This window comes from Hyperoodon ampullatus, assembly GCF_949752795.1.
Source record: "Hyperoodon ampullatus genome assembly, chromosome: 8".
NCBI classification, from domain to species: Eukaryota; Metazoa; Chordata; class Mammalia; order Artiodactyla; family Ziphiidae; genus Hyperoodon; species Hyperoodon ampullatus.
The window spans coordinates 57525228-57543286 of record NC_136921.1 but is presented as its reverse complement, the minus strand read 5'-3'; positions in this window follow the sequence as shown (position 1 = coordinate 57543286).

The following is an 18059-nucleotide window of genomic DNA, read 5'->3' as shown; positions in this document are numbered from 1 at the left end:
CATACTGATTGTCATATTGCAAACCAAGCGTATGGTCTTGGTCTTTGTAACTTAAACGCCTTGAAAACATTTTAGTGGAATTCACCCTCAGTGGTAATGGAGCTTGTTCTGGATTTAATAGGATTCGTTGAGTGTAAAGTGTTAGAGAATGGCCTCAAAGAAAGATGATTCGTACACAGAAAATATTGTTTGTACATAGTTATTAGTCATCCCAGGTACATACTGACTTGCCGGAGGAAACTGAAAATGTCACTGTTCTGATGTATTTTTTATTTTTTGTTTGGGCTTTTAATCGTTCCCTTTCTGAAGTACAAGGAAGAAAAAATTGTGAAGGATTTTTAAAAAGATGAAAAATTTGACTTCAGGTCTCTTTCTTTCCTAAAGTTGCAAGTCTTTTAGTGATCCTATTTTAAAGTAGATGCACATTTATTCTGCTAAGGAAAACCATGGCATACTTTGATAGTATGTCCTTCCTGCAGCTATTCGCTTCCTTAAGGAGAAAGTAAAAAAGGTTTTTCAGACTTGAAAGATTTGGATTTAGGGGGTCAGTTTATTATAGTGCCTTTATCTCCCCCCTTCCTTCTGCCTGCACTGAGCATAAAGACATTTCTTTAGAAGTTTAGGAGGAAATGACCTTTCCCCTGGGTTGTCCTTGAGCTAACAGCTGCACACTTCAGATTTTCAAGATAACACATGCAGCAACACATGTGAGGAAAGAGGTCCTGCCCTCACTTAAAAGTTCAGAGGCTGTGGTAGAAAAATGTGCCCATATCAAGTGGCTTCTGAAGATGCTGGACCTGTACTGAGCTAACCAGGTTAAAGGTTGGCAAATACTAGGAGGTTAGGGTGAAAAGACTCAATAAAGACCTTCCATAAAAATTGGCCAAAAGAGAGATGATCTAAACAAGGTCAAAGAACAGAAGAGTTGATTAGCAGGAAACACACACAGTGGTCACAAATCAAAGTAGAGAGAGGAATTGCTGAATGAGATGTCAGCTGATTTTTTTGCTCCTCAAGGTATTAAAATTGTAGGTATATAATGGAAATAAAATATTTTTTACAGTGGCATAATAATTATCTACATGAGTTCAAATTGTGTATGATTCAGGACGGTTTTGCTCTAGGAAAAGTCATCAGGGACTTGGGATCTCAGGCTGCCTTATAAGTGAGGCTCACTCATCATTACTTTTTTCTCCCTACTTAGACAATATAACCTCTGAAATGTAGAAGATGATTCTAACATATCAAACTTCACTGTGTCATTTAATAACAACCTTTCAGTTTAATAAGAGTTGTTCAATTTTCACAGCCTTCCAGGGCACACAGATTACTTTACCATGTTGCTATGAATTATAATAAAACAAACATTTTTAATCTTCCTCCCACATTAAAGAAATTAAGCATTGAAGAGCATTGAGGGAGTCCCAAAATTGTTCTTCAGATAGCCTCTAGAATAATCTCTCTAAAAATACAGATTTCATCTTATTATTAATAGTATCTTCCATCTTCCTTTTCCTTATAATAATTAAGAGAAGTGATATATGTGAAAGTTCCAGTAAAATGCAATGAACAAAACAGTTTCAATAAATACCGATTCTTTTCGCTTCCTTCTCCCTGTCTTGAATGACAATATACAGACTAGATCAAATTAAATCCTACTCACCACATTAGCCAGAAATGAAGCATAAAATATAAGCAGATTTCTTTTAAATGCACACCTGAATTCTTAAGGAAGTGAGCAAAACACCAAAGGACAGCTGTAAAGAAAGAGTCAAAAACAATGATAAGTGTGAAATGGTACTGGGACTTTAATGAAGAGGCAGTAAGGATTTTTTAATTGGAAAAATATATATATGAATTGGGGTTTAATGGTCACCAAGTGACAAGCAATGAGGCTTTTGGTTTAGAAAAGCCAGGAAGCAGGACTCCAAACCAATGCTTAAAACATTGGTCCTAGCAAAAGACAACATCCTCAGAGTAAAAGTGGCCTAAATATAAAAACAAATCTCTATATTCATACGAGAAAACCACTTGTGTCAAAGGAAGCTTGACTCTCTTGTCCTGACTCTCAACTGAAAAAATAAATCTCTCTTGAGAAACTAAAAATTAACAAAATATTATTTAGAAATTCAGTAGAGAATGAAACAGCATAATAAACACAGTGGAAGAAATAAATGGAAAAGCTAAATTTGAGGAAATTATCCAGAATCCAGCACACAGAGATAAAGCAAGGATGCCCACTGTCACCATTCTTTCTCAACATAATATTGGAAGTCCTAGCCAGAGCAGTTAGGCAAGAAAAAGAAATAAAGTGCATCCAAATTGGAAAAGAAGTAAAACTGTCACTATTTACATTTGACATGATTTTGTATATAGAAAAACCTAAAGACTCCTCCAAAAAACTGTTAGAAATAATAAATGAATACAGTAAAATTGCAGGGCACACAATCAGTATACGGCATGGTATTGACAAAGAAATAAATACATAGTTTCAGAGTCTGAAACTGACCTTTTTATTTGTGGAAATTTGGTATAAGACAGAGTTAGCACAACAAATCAGTAGATAAAGTGTGAACCATTCAACAAATGGTTCTGGTAAAATTGAATTTCCACATGGAAAAGATATTGGATTCATATCTCATTTCACATACTTAAACAAGATGCAAAAAAGGCCAAACCATAAACAAAATGATTGATAAATATGCCTAAATACAATTTTTTTGGAAGAGGGGGAAACTTCAGAAGCAAGCTGGAGATTTGGTAAAGTTTTATTTGTGCAACATACATATCTGTTGAAATACTAGTCTTCAGCCTAGAAATCAATATAAACAAGAGAGAGAAAAAAAGAAAAGAAATATGAGTAAATAATACTAATAAGCATTTCTCAGAAGAGAAATTTCAAGTGGTCAATAATCCTATGAAAAGACATTCAATCTCATTAGCAATCAGAAAAATGCAATTTTAAACCAAAATGAGATACAATTTGCCACCATTCAGCTTGACAACATTCTAAGCACAAAACACCAAATGGTTATGAAGTTGTAAAGCAATTGGCAACTCTCATACACTACACAAGGGAGTGTAAATTGGTAAAATTACCTTACAGAAAACACTTTTTAAGTATCTAGTAGAGTGAAAGGGCCATATCCTCTATATTTCAGTAATTCCTCTTTATGTATCTATCCTAGATAAATTATTACTAAAAAATTAAGGAGAAATTATACAAGAAAGTTTACTTAAGCTTTATATTTAATAGACAAAAAAGAAGTGGGAGAGGGTACAAAACAACCTACATCACAGGAGAATGGATACATGATTTGAGGTATATTTATAGATTGGAGGGGTTAAGAAGAGAAAATAAAAATAAAATATGTATGGACATGGATAAATCAATATATCTACATCAAAAATCAAATAACATTGACCAAAAAAGGGGGAGGGTTGTTATATGATGAGGTATACAGTATAATACAAATACATTTCAAAATCACAAAATAATTCTATATATCATTTATGCATAAATGAAATTACATGGGAATAAAGGCTAGGAACTTCAGAATGATGGTATTCATGGACAGGAGCAGAGGGCAAGGGAAAAGGTAGGGAGTTTCAACTCTTTTAAACCATTTATTTATTTCTCCTAAAGGATCTCAAGTAAACATGTCAAAGTACTACATATACGTGTGTGTGTGTGACAAGTGCATGCTATGGGGCCTTTGAGTATCAATTATACTAATTCCTAGCTTTTTATGTTGAAATATTTCAATTTTGAAATTTAGTAACAACAACAACAGTGACAATAAAGGTGAGGGTGGTGCTGCATTCCTGGAATTTCTAATATCTTAAAACCTTAAGATTGAAAGTATCAATTTTGATATTCAATAAAAAGGCAACAAAATTCTAAATTCTTCTAAAACAATGGAAATTTTATGGGTAGCTGTTTACAAGTTATAAAAAGCTATGATATTCATATGAATATCGTTCCAGAGTTATAAGACATATCAAATCTTTCATGTCAGTTGAACTAAATATATTTTAAATTTAAAGACTTTATAGTAATAGTGACCTCATTAGAGAAAGACAATTTGTCCACCTATCTTTATTATTAGGATGTTAGCTAGATTATCTGTAATTATGCCAAATGAATAGGGTCTCTAGACTCTTGAAAAAGATCATTTAATCAATGAAAGAAATTTTGTAATTAGAGACAGATAACATAGGGGGAAAGGGTATGTATTATGTTTGTGTTCAAATTCCAGTTTTGCTACTCAGCCATGTGATATTATAAAGCTTGATTAACTTCTCTAGGTTTCCATAATCTCATTAATAAAATAGAAATATCTATTTCCGTTTTTATAAAGGTAAATGACGTAATGTATACAATTTACAGTTAAGTAACTTGTTTATAGGCATTTAATAAGTGGCAGCCTTTTTTTCATTTATTATTTTATTTACTTATTCATCCTTCTTATTATGTGGAAATATTACACACAAACCTTATCAAAGGCAGCTGGGAGTCTTTCAAATTGGGAAAAGTACATAAAGAGCTAAAACTGATCTTTGAAAATTGATGGCTAAGGGGACAATTAATTTGAGAATAAAATAAAAGATTATTGAAAGAATTTCCTGCTTCAGCATGAGTGGCAGAACAGTATTAGTGATGAACTTAACAACTGTAGTATTATTGTAGCTGAATATAAGTTGAAACAGTCTTGTCAGTCACAAGTTGTAAACAAAGCCTGAGGCATTTCATAAGTGAGAAAAAGATAATAAGTTAATGTTTGGAGAAAAAAGGTGGTAAAAAGCTTAAGATGATGAAAGAGTAGATAGCTGTTTTCTTTCTTCTAACGCTTGCTTTAGCTAGTGCCTTTTATATTTTAAGCATGGTTTGAAAATTTAAATCATATATATGTTGTTGTCTATTTAAACAGTTTATTTCGTTTTTAAAGGAGAGGAGTGTGTGTAATTATTAGGTGCATTATCCGTTTTTTAAAATCCATACCTGAAATAATTCTAACTGCTGAGCCTGTAGTACTATAATCAAAAACATCAATCACTTAGAAGCAACTACCACTCAAAAGAAAAGACAGATGGAGATCAATTTCTCTATGACTTGCTCTGGAGCATCAACCCTTTTTAAAGTAACAACAACAAACAACAAAAAAGATCATTAAGGAGAAAGAATTATCAAAGGAAACTTGCTATAAAGTGGTATCTTCAGAAAGTGGCCTTAGGCTCTAGGTCCTAAGAAATGTATTACTAAGAAATCACTGAAAAAGATTACAAAGTTTTGTTTTGGCTTTCAAAGTCTTCCTCATTTACAGAATCACAAAGGCTGAGAGGAACCTTAGTCCAAAGGTAACATAGTCCATATTCCTGAATCCTGGAAAGACCAGGCTAAACAACATGAGCTTGAGAGTTCTAACAGACTCCTGAGGCAGTCCTTCCCTTTGCTAAAAAACCATCGCTGGGAGAAAGTTATTTATAAACTTAAAGGTCCTCTTGGGATTATCTTCCTCCCCTTCAAATGGGCTTTCCCTATATAACATACAACTTTATTTCCCACTGCCACTATCCCTCCAAAGATGTACTTCTATGATCAACATAGGCACATAAGCCAAAGTTGAAAAGCAAGTTCAGAGACTATAAAAACAATGATGTCTTCTTTAGTATCCCAGCCACTAAACACACAAAGCTTGTCTTACCTCCAGGTTTTCAAGCATGTCAGTTCTCTTATAGAATCTCCTCCTTTCTCATTGTAGTCTGGACAAATTTTTACTCAGAATTCTAGATTCTGGTCAAGACTCAAGTTTATTATCAAGCTTGCATGACAAATTTTTATATTTTTCTGTAATTTTCCTTTCCTTCAATTGAGGCATTGCTTGAAATACATACATACACACACACCACTTTATAAACATATAATTACAGATCTTTCTTGATTTATGATGAGATTACTTCCCAATAAACCCACCATTAACTTGAAAATATCCTAAGTTAAAAATGCGTTTGGGACTTCCCTCCTGGTGCAGTGGTTAAGAATCTGCCTGCCAATGCAGGGGACACAGGTTTGATTCCTGGTCCGGGAAGATCCCACATGCCGCAGAGCAACTAAGCCCGTGCGCCACAGCTACTGAGCCTGCGCTCTAGAGACCGTGAGCCACAACTACTGAGCCCTCGTGCCACAACTACTGAAGCCTGTGTGCCTAGAGCCCATGCTCTACAACAAGAGAAGCCACTGCAATGAGAAGCCCACACACCGCAACGAAGAGTAGCCCTCACTGGCTGCATCTAGAGAAAGCCCGCACGCAGCAACGAAGACCCAATGCAGCCAAAAACAAATAAATAAAATACATAAATTTATTAAAAAAAGAAAATACATTTGATACACCTAATCTATCGAACAATATAGCTTAGCCAAGCCTTACTTAAATGTGCTCAAAACACTTACATTAGCATACAGTTGGGCAAAATCATTTAGCATAAAGCCTATTTTATAATAAAGTGTTGAATATTCATGCAATTTATTGAATACTGTGCTGAAAGTGAAAAGAGAATTGGTTGTACGTGTATTGGTTTTTCCCTTCGCAATCATGTGACTGACTGGGAGCTGCTGCCCAGAATCACAAGAGAATATCATACTGCATATTCCTAGCCTGGAAAAAGGTCAAAATTCAAAGTATGGTTTCTACTGAATATGCATCACTTTTGTACCATTGGAAAGTCAAAAAATTGTAAGTTGAGCCATCTTAAGTCAGAGATCATCTGTATATAAATGTAGAAGCAACTTTTGTCCAGCTCAAACCCAGAAATGTTGCTTTTTAGCACACTGAATGTCTGGACATCACTTTCCATTAGACGTTGTATGTGGGTTGGATAGAAATATTGTTGGACATTCCCATCCTTTCGTGAACAGGGTATAAAAGTATAGCAGACTCAATAGCTGTACTTTTGAGTGCCCTACAATTAGAATAGGAGCAGGTCCCATGTCAACCCACCTATGGAAGTATATTTTCACCTGAAATAGGATAGAAATTTGGTTACCTTGAGTGAATTTTCATGCAGGTTGTTAGTGGAGTACCTGAAAGGGCAGAGAGAGCTGACACTCCTCCAAGCTGAGAGGACAAATTTTATGAATAAATTTGTACATGCTTAATGATCAATGCCTATATGTATGAAAGAATTCATTCTGAGACTTGTTTTTTTCCTTTCCTACCGTGTAGTAAAGTTGAAAAAAGGAAATGTGTAATCCTCACCTACCTTCAACTATTGGGGGTCACCAAAATTTTACCAAAATCTACCAAACATATTCCAGCAATTGTGAATGACCAAATTTTATGATTCCATTCTTACATTCCCAATCATCAGATGTCACAGGTATTGTTAGCCTAGAACACTCAGTGTGGCACTTATTACAGAAATACATCTGTCCTCTTCCCTTTTGTCATGGCTATCTATCCCTTCTCCAAGCTTCCTAGCTCTCACAGACACCTGCTTTATCTGTTTTATTCATTATTTCACTTCTGTTTAGTTTTCTTACTGCCAAATTGAAGGCAAACTGAACTGGTGCGGGTAAAAATATTATAAACTCTAGAGCCACATGGCACTAGATTCAAATTCTAACTACACAGTTTCCTAGCAGTTTGACCTTGGGCAAGTAACTTATCCTGCTTATGTTATGTTCTATGTAAAATGCATACAATTATATCCAATGTACTTGAACTTTCTGAGAAATCAGTGTGATGGGGTGTGCAAAGTGCCTAGCATAATAATTGACAAACGGTACACTCTCTAAAAGTATTGGTCACCTTCCCTTTTTCTTCGCATGGTACTAAGCACAAAGTAGGAATGTCATAAATACTTGCTGACATTGATAGATGCAAATGAATTTTTGTTCACTGTGGGTTAAGTACTGTTTTCATTTTGGTAAGATGTATTTCATTATTACCTCCAACGTTGTATTGCTGTTTTCATGTCAGGTGATTGTGGGAGTAAACATAGACCACTGATTATTCAATACCCATTTTTTGAAGAAGTCATTGCTACCAATAAGCTGAGTCATCAAACAACAAGAAGAAACAAATGGCCAGCATCTTTTCAACTACTTCACACTTGTAAGAATAATGTGCTTAGCATAATAATCACTAACAATGGCCTACACAGTTGACCCTAGAACACATGGGGGTTAGGGGCGACAACCCTCCATGTAGTGGAAAATCCCTGTGTAACTTGTAGTTGGCGCTCCCCTCCCTAGCCAAGCTTCCTCAGTATACATGGTTCCACATCTGTAGATTCAACCAGTAGTGGATCTGAGTCCTGTAGTATTTATCATTGAAACAAATCCATGTTTAAGTGGACGCTTGCAGTTCAAACTCATGTTGCTCAAGGGACAACTGTATATTTTTTTTTCAAGGGAATATGCTCCTCTTGCCTGTTTCATTATATTTCTCAGCTAATATCAAAAATTCAATTAAACTCCAGATATAAAAACATTAAACAATGACTTTATGTTATTTATGCTAAGAAGAGCAACTAAAAGAAAATAAATCATTCACTTAGAATCAAATAGTTTGAATCATCTAATATTTATGAGAAGGCAAAATATGTAATTTTTACATTTACATCAACCTAACTTTCAAGTCCATACATACAAATCAAATGTCAAAAGAGCAAAAAGCATTTAAACAGATAAAGTGTAGTACATGTCCATTTTCCTTTCTTGTTTAGTGGACCATAAGTCAATTGTAAGCTCTAACTTTTCTGCCTTTAATGACTTCTGTAGCATCTGGGCAAAGGTTGGTATCTTCAGAGCTAGGAAAGTTGCTAGCTTTGACTGCTTCATATTCCCTATCTCATCTTTCTCTGTTTGTCATTCAGGCCCAAATAATGTAATCAAGCAGGAAAATTATAGCTGTGCCTCACACCAGGTGTGATGAGCTTGATTGCTGTGATATGCTATTTCTTCTGTTTGTCACTATATCTTTGGAACTGACATCTTGGGGTGAGAATATTTGTGTATGCATGCAGGCTTGAAATATGTATGTGGCTTTTAAAAAATTTATGTCTTTATTAAAGCCACTTTAATAATTTTTAATATTTTGTATATATTCAATCCATATCAGAAGTAATTCATTTTAAAATTAGGGTTTTTTTCTTAAAAATGTACTATTTCTTTATTGATACCAATTATGGCATGGTACTCAAATTCTCTAACACTGGATATGGATTATGGTCAGGTAATTGACATTTTTTCAGTTTTTGCATTTTGGGATACAGATTTTATGACAGTCAACATACTGCAAGAAAATATTGGCATTGATAAGAAAATACTCAACACACAGAAAGCTCCAGAACAAACTGGCCCAGACCAAATACACAGTTGGTGTGGAAAATGATAGTTTTGTTTTATTGTTAACAGGCTAAGAATATATTCGGGGTGTGTGTGTGTGTGTTGGTTTTTAGGCTGTGTATTAGGAATGATGATTATGTTGGTATCCTAAAATTGTAAAGAATTCTCATATCTCTGTCAGCGTGCTCTCTCACACAACTTAAAGTAGACATCAACATATTTAAAGCACAGAAGATAGGTATCTGTCTATCCCAGTATAAAACAATTCTTAAGTATATTTACCTCGCTATTCTTGACAGTGGATAAGTGGGTCAAAACTCTCTGGTTTCAAATCTTAGCTCCTCCCTTATTAGCTGTGTGATATAGCAAAAGCTACTAAAATCTCTTCCTTTCCCACCTGTAAAATGGGCATAATAGGAGCATGTATTTCATGGAGTTTTTGTGAAAATTAAATGAGTCATTACATGTGAAGTACTTATAGTACAAAGTGTCACAAAATAAGTGCTCAGTAATTATTAGCTATTATTATTGTGGCCTTTTCCCCCCAATAATAGACATTTCTCTTAAGTCATGTTAATTGCTTCCATTTTGGTATCCAGAGGAATTGCAGAACAACTTCTTTCCAGTCCCATAGAATTTGATATTCAATATGACCTACTTCCATCTAATTTATTATATAAATAAATAAATTTTATTAAGTGTTTACTATGTGCCAATGAAGAGGGAAGCACTGGTTATACATGCATACATATATTAGATAAATACTCATTTAATTCACTAAATTAGGTGCTGTTATATATTCTGTCTCCCACTTTATAGAGAAGACCCAGGCACACAGAAACTAATAACATTTTACCCAAATTCTTATGATAAGAATATTTTAAAGCTGAGACATGCACCAGATCTATCTAAGGCCAACAGTTGTGCTCTTAACTAAAACCTACCAGTGAAACACTATTCCAGTGAAAAGATATGGGAAACAGTTGACCTGAAAAAATTTATTTTTCTAAATGCTAAAACTACTTGCTCTGTGCATAACTCCTTTTGATATTCTCTCTTATATAAGATATAGTCGTGGAGAGTAGAGGGTCATACTTGATATGTATTTGTGGAAATAAATTTTTTATATTAAGTGATATACTACCTTTGACTTTTTCTCAAAGTTCTTGATTTAAAATTCTTTAATTACTTTTGTGACTTTTCTTGACCCTCTCCTATTTCTCTAAATCTCTTTTAAAGTGTGAAAACCAAAAATAGTTACAGCATTCTAGTGAAGGCATGACTAATACAAATTCTAATAGATGTTTCCATTTTAAGGAAAAATGTTCCCATTATTACATTGCAACTCAGTTTTTCCCCATCATTCTGGGAAAGCTTAGCTTTCCTTCAACATAGGAATAAATTGATTTCCTACTTTCACCACCTTATCCATATTTATCCTGATTTGCAGGCAACCAGTTTCTAAGATCTGGGAGAAAGCTAAATGCCTAGGCAAGTTTTTCACAAAATGTATTTGAGCCTACTAGTCCCTCAAGTTATCTCTTAGAAATGCGTTCTATACACAAAGAAATTTAGCCATAGCTTCATCTTGCTGATTCCCAATGCAGATTTAAAAACATGCACTCCTTTTGCTTGCTCCAGCACTTCCCAGTTTGGTAGTCATAGAGACTTTCGTCTCAGAGCACCTATGAGCATCCACTACCATCTCTAGTAGGGGCACAGCTAACTATTGGTCTCATCTCCCCTCCTCTGTTTCCTACTCTGTTGGCCCTGCTAAATCTACGTTGCTTAATTTGAGACAATTGTAGGGGAGCAAAATTTGCCACCCAAAAATGTCTCTTTGGCATGTAGATTATTTTGTTCTAAAAACGATCAAGCCCCAAAAGACTCGGGAAGAAACATTGACCTTCCCACTAATTGCCTAAAAGAATTTAGATAGAGGGCCTGTTCTAGCAATAGAGCTATCACCAGAGGTTATCTACAAAGAATATGGCCTTGGTGTGATGGGAGGCCTAAAGATCAGAGTCCACTCTATCCCAGTGTCTCTGCATGACCCAGCAAACATTTGTTTACCAAGCATTTGCTTTTCCATCTCTATGTGAATCACCTTTCTCCCCTTTGAGGGTCCAAACTACTACCCTCAACATCCTCTTTTGTCTCTAGCTGAAAATGGTATTTAAGGTTAATGCTTTGGTCATTTTGGTGAGTTACTCAATTTTCCTGGGTTTCTACTATGTATATATGTTATTAAGTTTTGATTTTCCCTTGTTATTCTGTCTCATGTCAATTTAATTCTTAGACTAGTCAGAAGAGCCTAGAAGGGTAGAGAAAAATTTCTTCCTCCTTGACATCATACTGATGATAATGAACCTAGAATTGGGATTTAAGACCACAAAAGATGAGCTTATAGTAATTTATGGGAAGGTGTTTCTGAGTTGTGATTGTTAAATGTTGATTTGGTTTTATCTACAACTGGAATCAGTGCTAGACTTCATTAGAGTTCACTTTTAAGATGTGAGATATAGTGTTAAATGTGCGTATGGATATTTTATTAGTTGTGAAGCACTGAATTAGGTTCTGAGGTAAATAAAAATTAATCAGGTAGAAGATATGCTCTTATAATCTACATAGTGATCTACCTGCTCATAAATAACTAATGCATTTTAAAAATGTGATATGGACCATAAGAGCAGTGCAAATAAAATGCTGAGAGAGTTTAAGAAGGAAGATAATACTTTCAGGTTACTTTCTGGAAAAGATACCATTTCAACTATGTTATAAAAGATGGGAAGAGTTTAGACATACCAAAATAAAAACTACATAGGTTAGCTAGTAGAAAGGCATTCCAGATAATAAGGGAGGAGTATAGGAAAAGACCTAGAAACAGGATACTAATGGGCACTAATGAGAAATAATGGATTAATGAACTATTCATAGAATTGATATGAAGATTAAAGTAGATAATAATGGAGATTTCTGCTTTAAGTAATATCAGACTGTATAATTTGGGTCAACCATCCCACTCAGATGGAACAAAATGGAAAAAAAAATTTTTTTAATGTATTCCTTTGAATTCCTGTTTCTGGTCTCACATGTGCAGAGCTTAGAAGTCATCAACAGCAAGGAAAATGCTGAACAAACTAAAAATCAACAACTATTCTTATATCTATCAGAAAATTTAGGTCACAGGATAAACTGCTGCCCCAAAATTAGAGAGATCAGGAAGTACAGAAAATCATAGTTCACCAGAGCAAGAGCTCACACCCACAAGCAGAAGTCTGCTGCTGGAACCAGCACCAGGTAAACATAAACTGCAGTTGATGAATTGCTGGAGGCTCAGTGTGGATGAGCTTAGGAGTTAAAAACTTTCCTGAGCTTTACCTCCGGGGAACTCCTTCAGGTTCACAGAGTGAAGATCCAAGAAAAATCCCCTTGTGCTTCTGGTGGGGAGGCGGAGAGATAGTACCTGTTTTGAAATATGTCAGAGCATTCTGTTCACCTTAACAAAAGCCTGCCCTCAAGGAAAACTGTTTTGCCAAACTGTTTTGGCACCTTGGGTTTTACCAGGGCCTAATAAACGTGGGGAAGGTAAATACCCAACTCCAGCCCTCTCTAGTCTTCCACCTGGGAGAAAGCGACATCTCTCTAAGAGTAAGGCATTCTGGAAAAGGCAAAGCTATAGGGACAGTAAAAAGATTGTAGTTTTGAGGTTTTGGGGGGGAAGGAGGGAGGGGTGAATGAGTGGAGGACAGGGGACTTTTAGGTCAGTGAAATTAATTCTGTATGATACTGTAATGGTGGATATAAGAATATTATCTTAATATCAATTCACCAATTATAATGAACTTACCACATTAATGCAAGATGCTAATAATAGAGAAAGCTATGTGCAGGGTGGAGGGGAGTGTCGTACCAGAATACTCTGTACTATCTGTTCAATTTTTCAGTAAATGCAAAATTTTTCTAAAATATAAAGTTTATTAATTTAAAAACTAGATAAATGATTTAAAAACATATCAAACTCTACATTTGAAATGGGTGCAATTTGTTATATGTAATTTATGCTTTAATAATGTTGACTTTTAAAAAATAACATTATAAAATATAAAATACCTAAAACTACATTTAACAACTGCAACAGCAACAAAAAGACCTGTACACTGAAAACATGAAAATATTGCTAGAAAAAATTAAAGAAGATGTAAATATATGGAGAAATGTACCATGTTCATGGATTGCAAGGCTCAATATTGTTAAGATAGAAATTACCTTTAGATCTTTAAATAATCTTTAGATTGATCTATAGGTTCAATGCAATTATAATAATCCTGGCAGATTTTTTTTTTAGAAGTAGGTTTATTTGTTTGTGTGGAAATACAAAGGACTTAAGATATTCAAACAATCTTGAGAAAAAAAAGTTACAGAACTTCAAGAAAGTATAATCCTACAGTAATCAAGACAGAGTAATACTGGCATAAAGATAGACAAATAGATAAATAGAACAGAAAAGAGAACTCAAATAATTTCTCAATTGCATGTTCATCTAATTCTCAATAAATTTTTTAATGTAATCCAGTGGAGGAATGAAAGTCTATTTAACAGATCATCTTGAAATACTTATAGCTTTAAATAAAAAATAAATTAACTTCAACCCACCCTACACAAAAATTAATTTTACATAGATCATAGACCTTAGCATTAAAAATAAATCTTTAAGTATCTAAAACACACACACACACACACACACACACACACGAAGACAATATCATCACAACTTGGAAATATGCAAAGGTCTTTCAGACAAGACAGGATATATATAAATATGTGTGTGTGTATGTGTGTGTGTATACACACACATACACACACACTACAACTCAATAATAAAAAGACAAACCGAAATTTCAAAAATGGGCAAAAGAATAGTCACTTCACAAAAGAAGTTATACAAATGGACAATAATGTGATGAAGTGGTTTCAACATCATTAGTCATTTTGGAATCTACAACATTCTACAGAATTTTGAAAGCAGGCAAACAAAATCCTGACAACAATAAATGTTGACAAAGCTGTTTAGTAACCAGAGCTCCTCGTTGTTTAGTGGAGTGTAAACTTTAGAAAAGTTCTGGCAGTTTTTTAATAAACCTAAACATGTACCTATCCTATGAGGTAGTGATTTCATTTACATTTTAGATATTTATCCAAGAGATGGGGGAGCATATCCCACTAAAAGACTTTTAGAAGAATGTTTGTGGCAGCTTCATATCTTAGTAGCTGAAAACTGGAAACAGGCCAAGTGCTCATTAATAGGAAGACAGTGGTGCATATTAATGCAATTTAATATTACTCAGCAAAAAAAGAAACAAAGCACATATGCACATAACAGTATATCTCCAAAATATTACACTAATGAAAGAAGTGTCACTCAAACAAGCACGTACTGTATGACTTTATTTGTATGAATTTGGAGAACAGGCTAAACTAAATTATATGTGCACACATCAAAAATTATTAAACAATACACTTAACATTTGTACACCTCACTTTATGTAAATTTACCTCAGAAAACAAATCAAAAGACCATAAGCATATATTGAATTCTAGTTAATGGTATGAATGTTTGAGTGTTTAGGGATGAAGGGTACTGAGTGCTGTAACTTACTTTGAAATGCTTTAAAAAGATGAATGCATAGGTGACCAGAGGAATAGAGAGATGGATAACTTATGATAAACCAACCATCACAAAATGTTAATTGTAGAATCTAAGGGGTGAGCATACGGATGTTTAATGAACAATTCTTTTAACTTTTCAGTATGTTTGAAAATTTTCATAATGAGAAAGCATAGGGAACCAAAAAATTAACCCATGCAAATATGGACACTTGACTTACAGCAATGGTTACATTTCAGGACAATATCTCTTCAGTAAATGGTGCTGGGTCAACTGGATATCAAAAATGAAATGACCCACAATTCATACTGTACACAGAAAATCAATTCTATTTGTATTGTGCATCTAAATATGAAATTTAAAACTATGAAGCATCTAGAAGATAGCATAGAAAAATATCTTTATGATCTCTGGGTAGGTAAAGGAAAAAGTATAGATCTCAGGGTGGGTATCTTAATAAGCCAGATACCCATATCACTAACCATCAAAAAAACTTTCTCTATTTGATTATATTAATAAAAGTTGAGGACATCATTAAGCAAGTGAAAAATGCACCTTGGAACATACAAGAAGATGTTTGCAATAAATATAACCAAAATGCACCCATATTCAGAATACATACAAAGTTATTCAAATTAATAGAAAAAAGACAGAGAACTCAACAGAAAAATTGGCAAGAGGCTTGACCAGGCATTTCACAAAATAGATTATTCAAATAGTCAACCAAAAAGTGAAACGGTGCTAGTCCTCACCAGCAATCTGGGAAATACGAATTAAATTCCAATGAGAGCTCATTATACTTCTATCAGAATGACCAACATTAGAAAGGCTTTATGAGAGTAAATATTGATGGAGATGTGAAACAATGAGAAATTTCACACACTCGTGGTGGTAATGTAAGTATGTATATCCATTTGGGGAAAACAAAAATTTGGCATATTCTACTGGGACTGAACATACTTATTTCCTATGAGCCAGAAATTCCATTTCTAGGTATATACCCAACAGAAATACATGCACATGCATCCCAAAAGATATGTACAAGGCACGTATAGCAGCATTGAATCAAATGTACATCAAAGGTAAAATGGATTAAAAAATGTCATACTTGTGCAATGGAAGACTGTATAGAATGAAAATGAATTAACTGTAAGTATATGCAACCACATAGATGAATGTCACAGATAAAATAATGAGCAAAAGGATACACACTGTGTGTTTGAATAGATACAGGTATAGATATAGAAATACATATAGATTTCAAAAATCTCCAAAACTATTCTAAAATGATTAGGCTACCTGTCAAACTGGTAAGATTATGAATAAAACCTAGGAAATATTTCCCATAAAACATGAAATCAAGAAAGTAGCTTGCAGATGGAAGACCTAGTGTTGGGAAGGCAAAGTATTGGCTACTGGAGTTTGGCAATGTTCTATATTTGACCTGGGTGTTGTTTGGTGATGACTCAATGAACTATGCATATTTATCCACTGTTCTGTCTTTTTCAAATGTTTCATAATAAGAAACAAAAGTTTTGAAAGAGTAATATTGAAAAAAAAAAGACATAGCTGACATTTGTAAAGCACTTAGAACATTGCCTCAGAGCACAACCTCTCAGGGTTATTCCATGGGTTCAAATCCTAGTTGTTTCACTTTCTGGATGTGTGGTTTGGGGCAAGTTACTTTAATTTCTTTTGGCTTTAATTTTCCATCTGTACTAAAAGGATTATAATTGCACCTTCATTACAGTTTGAGGTTTAAACGAGTGAATCCATGTAAAAGTGATTAGAATAGTTCTGGCACACAGGTATTATTAGATATTAATGTCATCAGCATCTTCATAACCATTAGAGCATTGGAAGTGCAAAGGAAGGAGAACAGTTGGGAAATAAGTTGGACTAAATAGGTGGAAAATTAAAAGTTAGTAAGAGCAGGTTAAGTGCTTTGTGCTTCATTCTGTGACAATGCGGCCCTCAATAATAATAACTATTTTTAGATGATATTATCATAATTTTACAGATAAGAACCTAAAACTTAAAGGAATTCCGTGTCTTGACCCTGATCACACAGCAAGCAAGTGAAGAACAGAAATTCAAACACTTCAGAAAGCTTAATCTGGCAATAGGGTGTCAAATGGATTGGAAGAGAAAGAGTCAGCCAGCAGGAGGGCAAATTAAGAGACTCTTTCAAATATTCCCTCCAAGTGAATAAAGGCTGTGGTAGTGGGCATAGAAAATTGAGGATTTGAATCAACAGGATTTGAAAAGAGATTTAATGTGGCATCAAGAGAATAATCCAAGAGGAGCCCATGCTATTTAGGGCTGGGAGCCTGGAAAAAATGGTGGTGCCATAGGGATCACAGGAGGAGTAGCGTTTGCACTGGGAGATGAAAAATCTAATTTAGCAAAGTATAATCATGGGGTCCGTTAGCACACACATCATCATAATGAGAAACGTTTATTAAACCCTGCATTATGCATGCCTAGGCTTAACAAAGCAAGCTCAGTGGAGCTGCCGGGCCAGACTCACCGCCAGAGGAAGGAAGGTAAATGCTGCTCCACGGAGCACAGTGGGATGACTGAGGGAAAATGAGACCAAAAGTTTGACTCCAGCATTTGGTCAACTCCCTCATGGTGAAGCCCTGGGCAATTGAGAGGCTTTTTGAAATCCATGGGAAACAAAAGGCAAAAGGAAGCTTCTGGCAAGATGGAAAGAAACCATGACAAATTTTGCCTATGATGTGTCCTGTCAGAACTCCCTGAGCCTGGGCTCGGTATCGGGTGATGTGGAGCTGGCTACCAGGCTGCAAGAAGGTTGCTAAAAGGTCTATCCAGAAACAAAGCTGGAATCAAGCTAAGCTGTGAGGCAAGAGCAGGTGCAAGGCAATGAGGAAGCTAAATCACCTAGGTGAGAGCAAGCGGGCTGGAACCAGAGAGAGATGGCAAAGCAGCAGCGTGTGGAGACCTTCCACAACTATGTGGGGTTTCAGACTGCGTCTTTTTTATAAGGAGCCTCAGGACTTGGCTGTGACTGATAGAAGA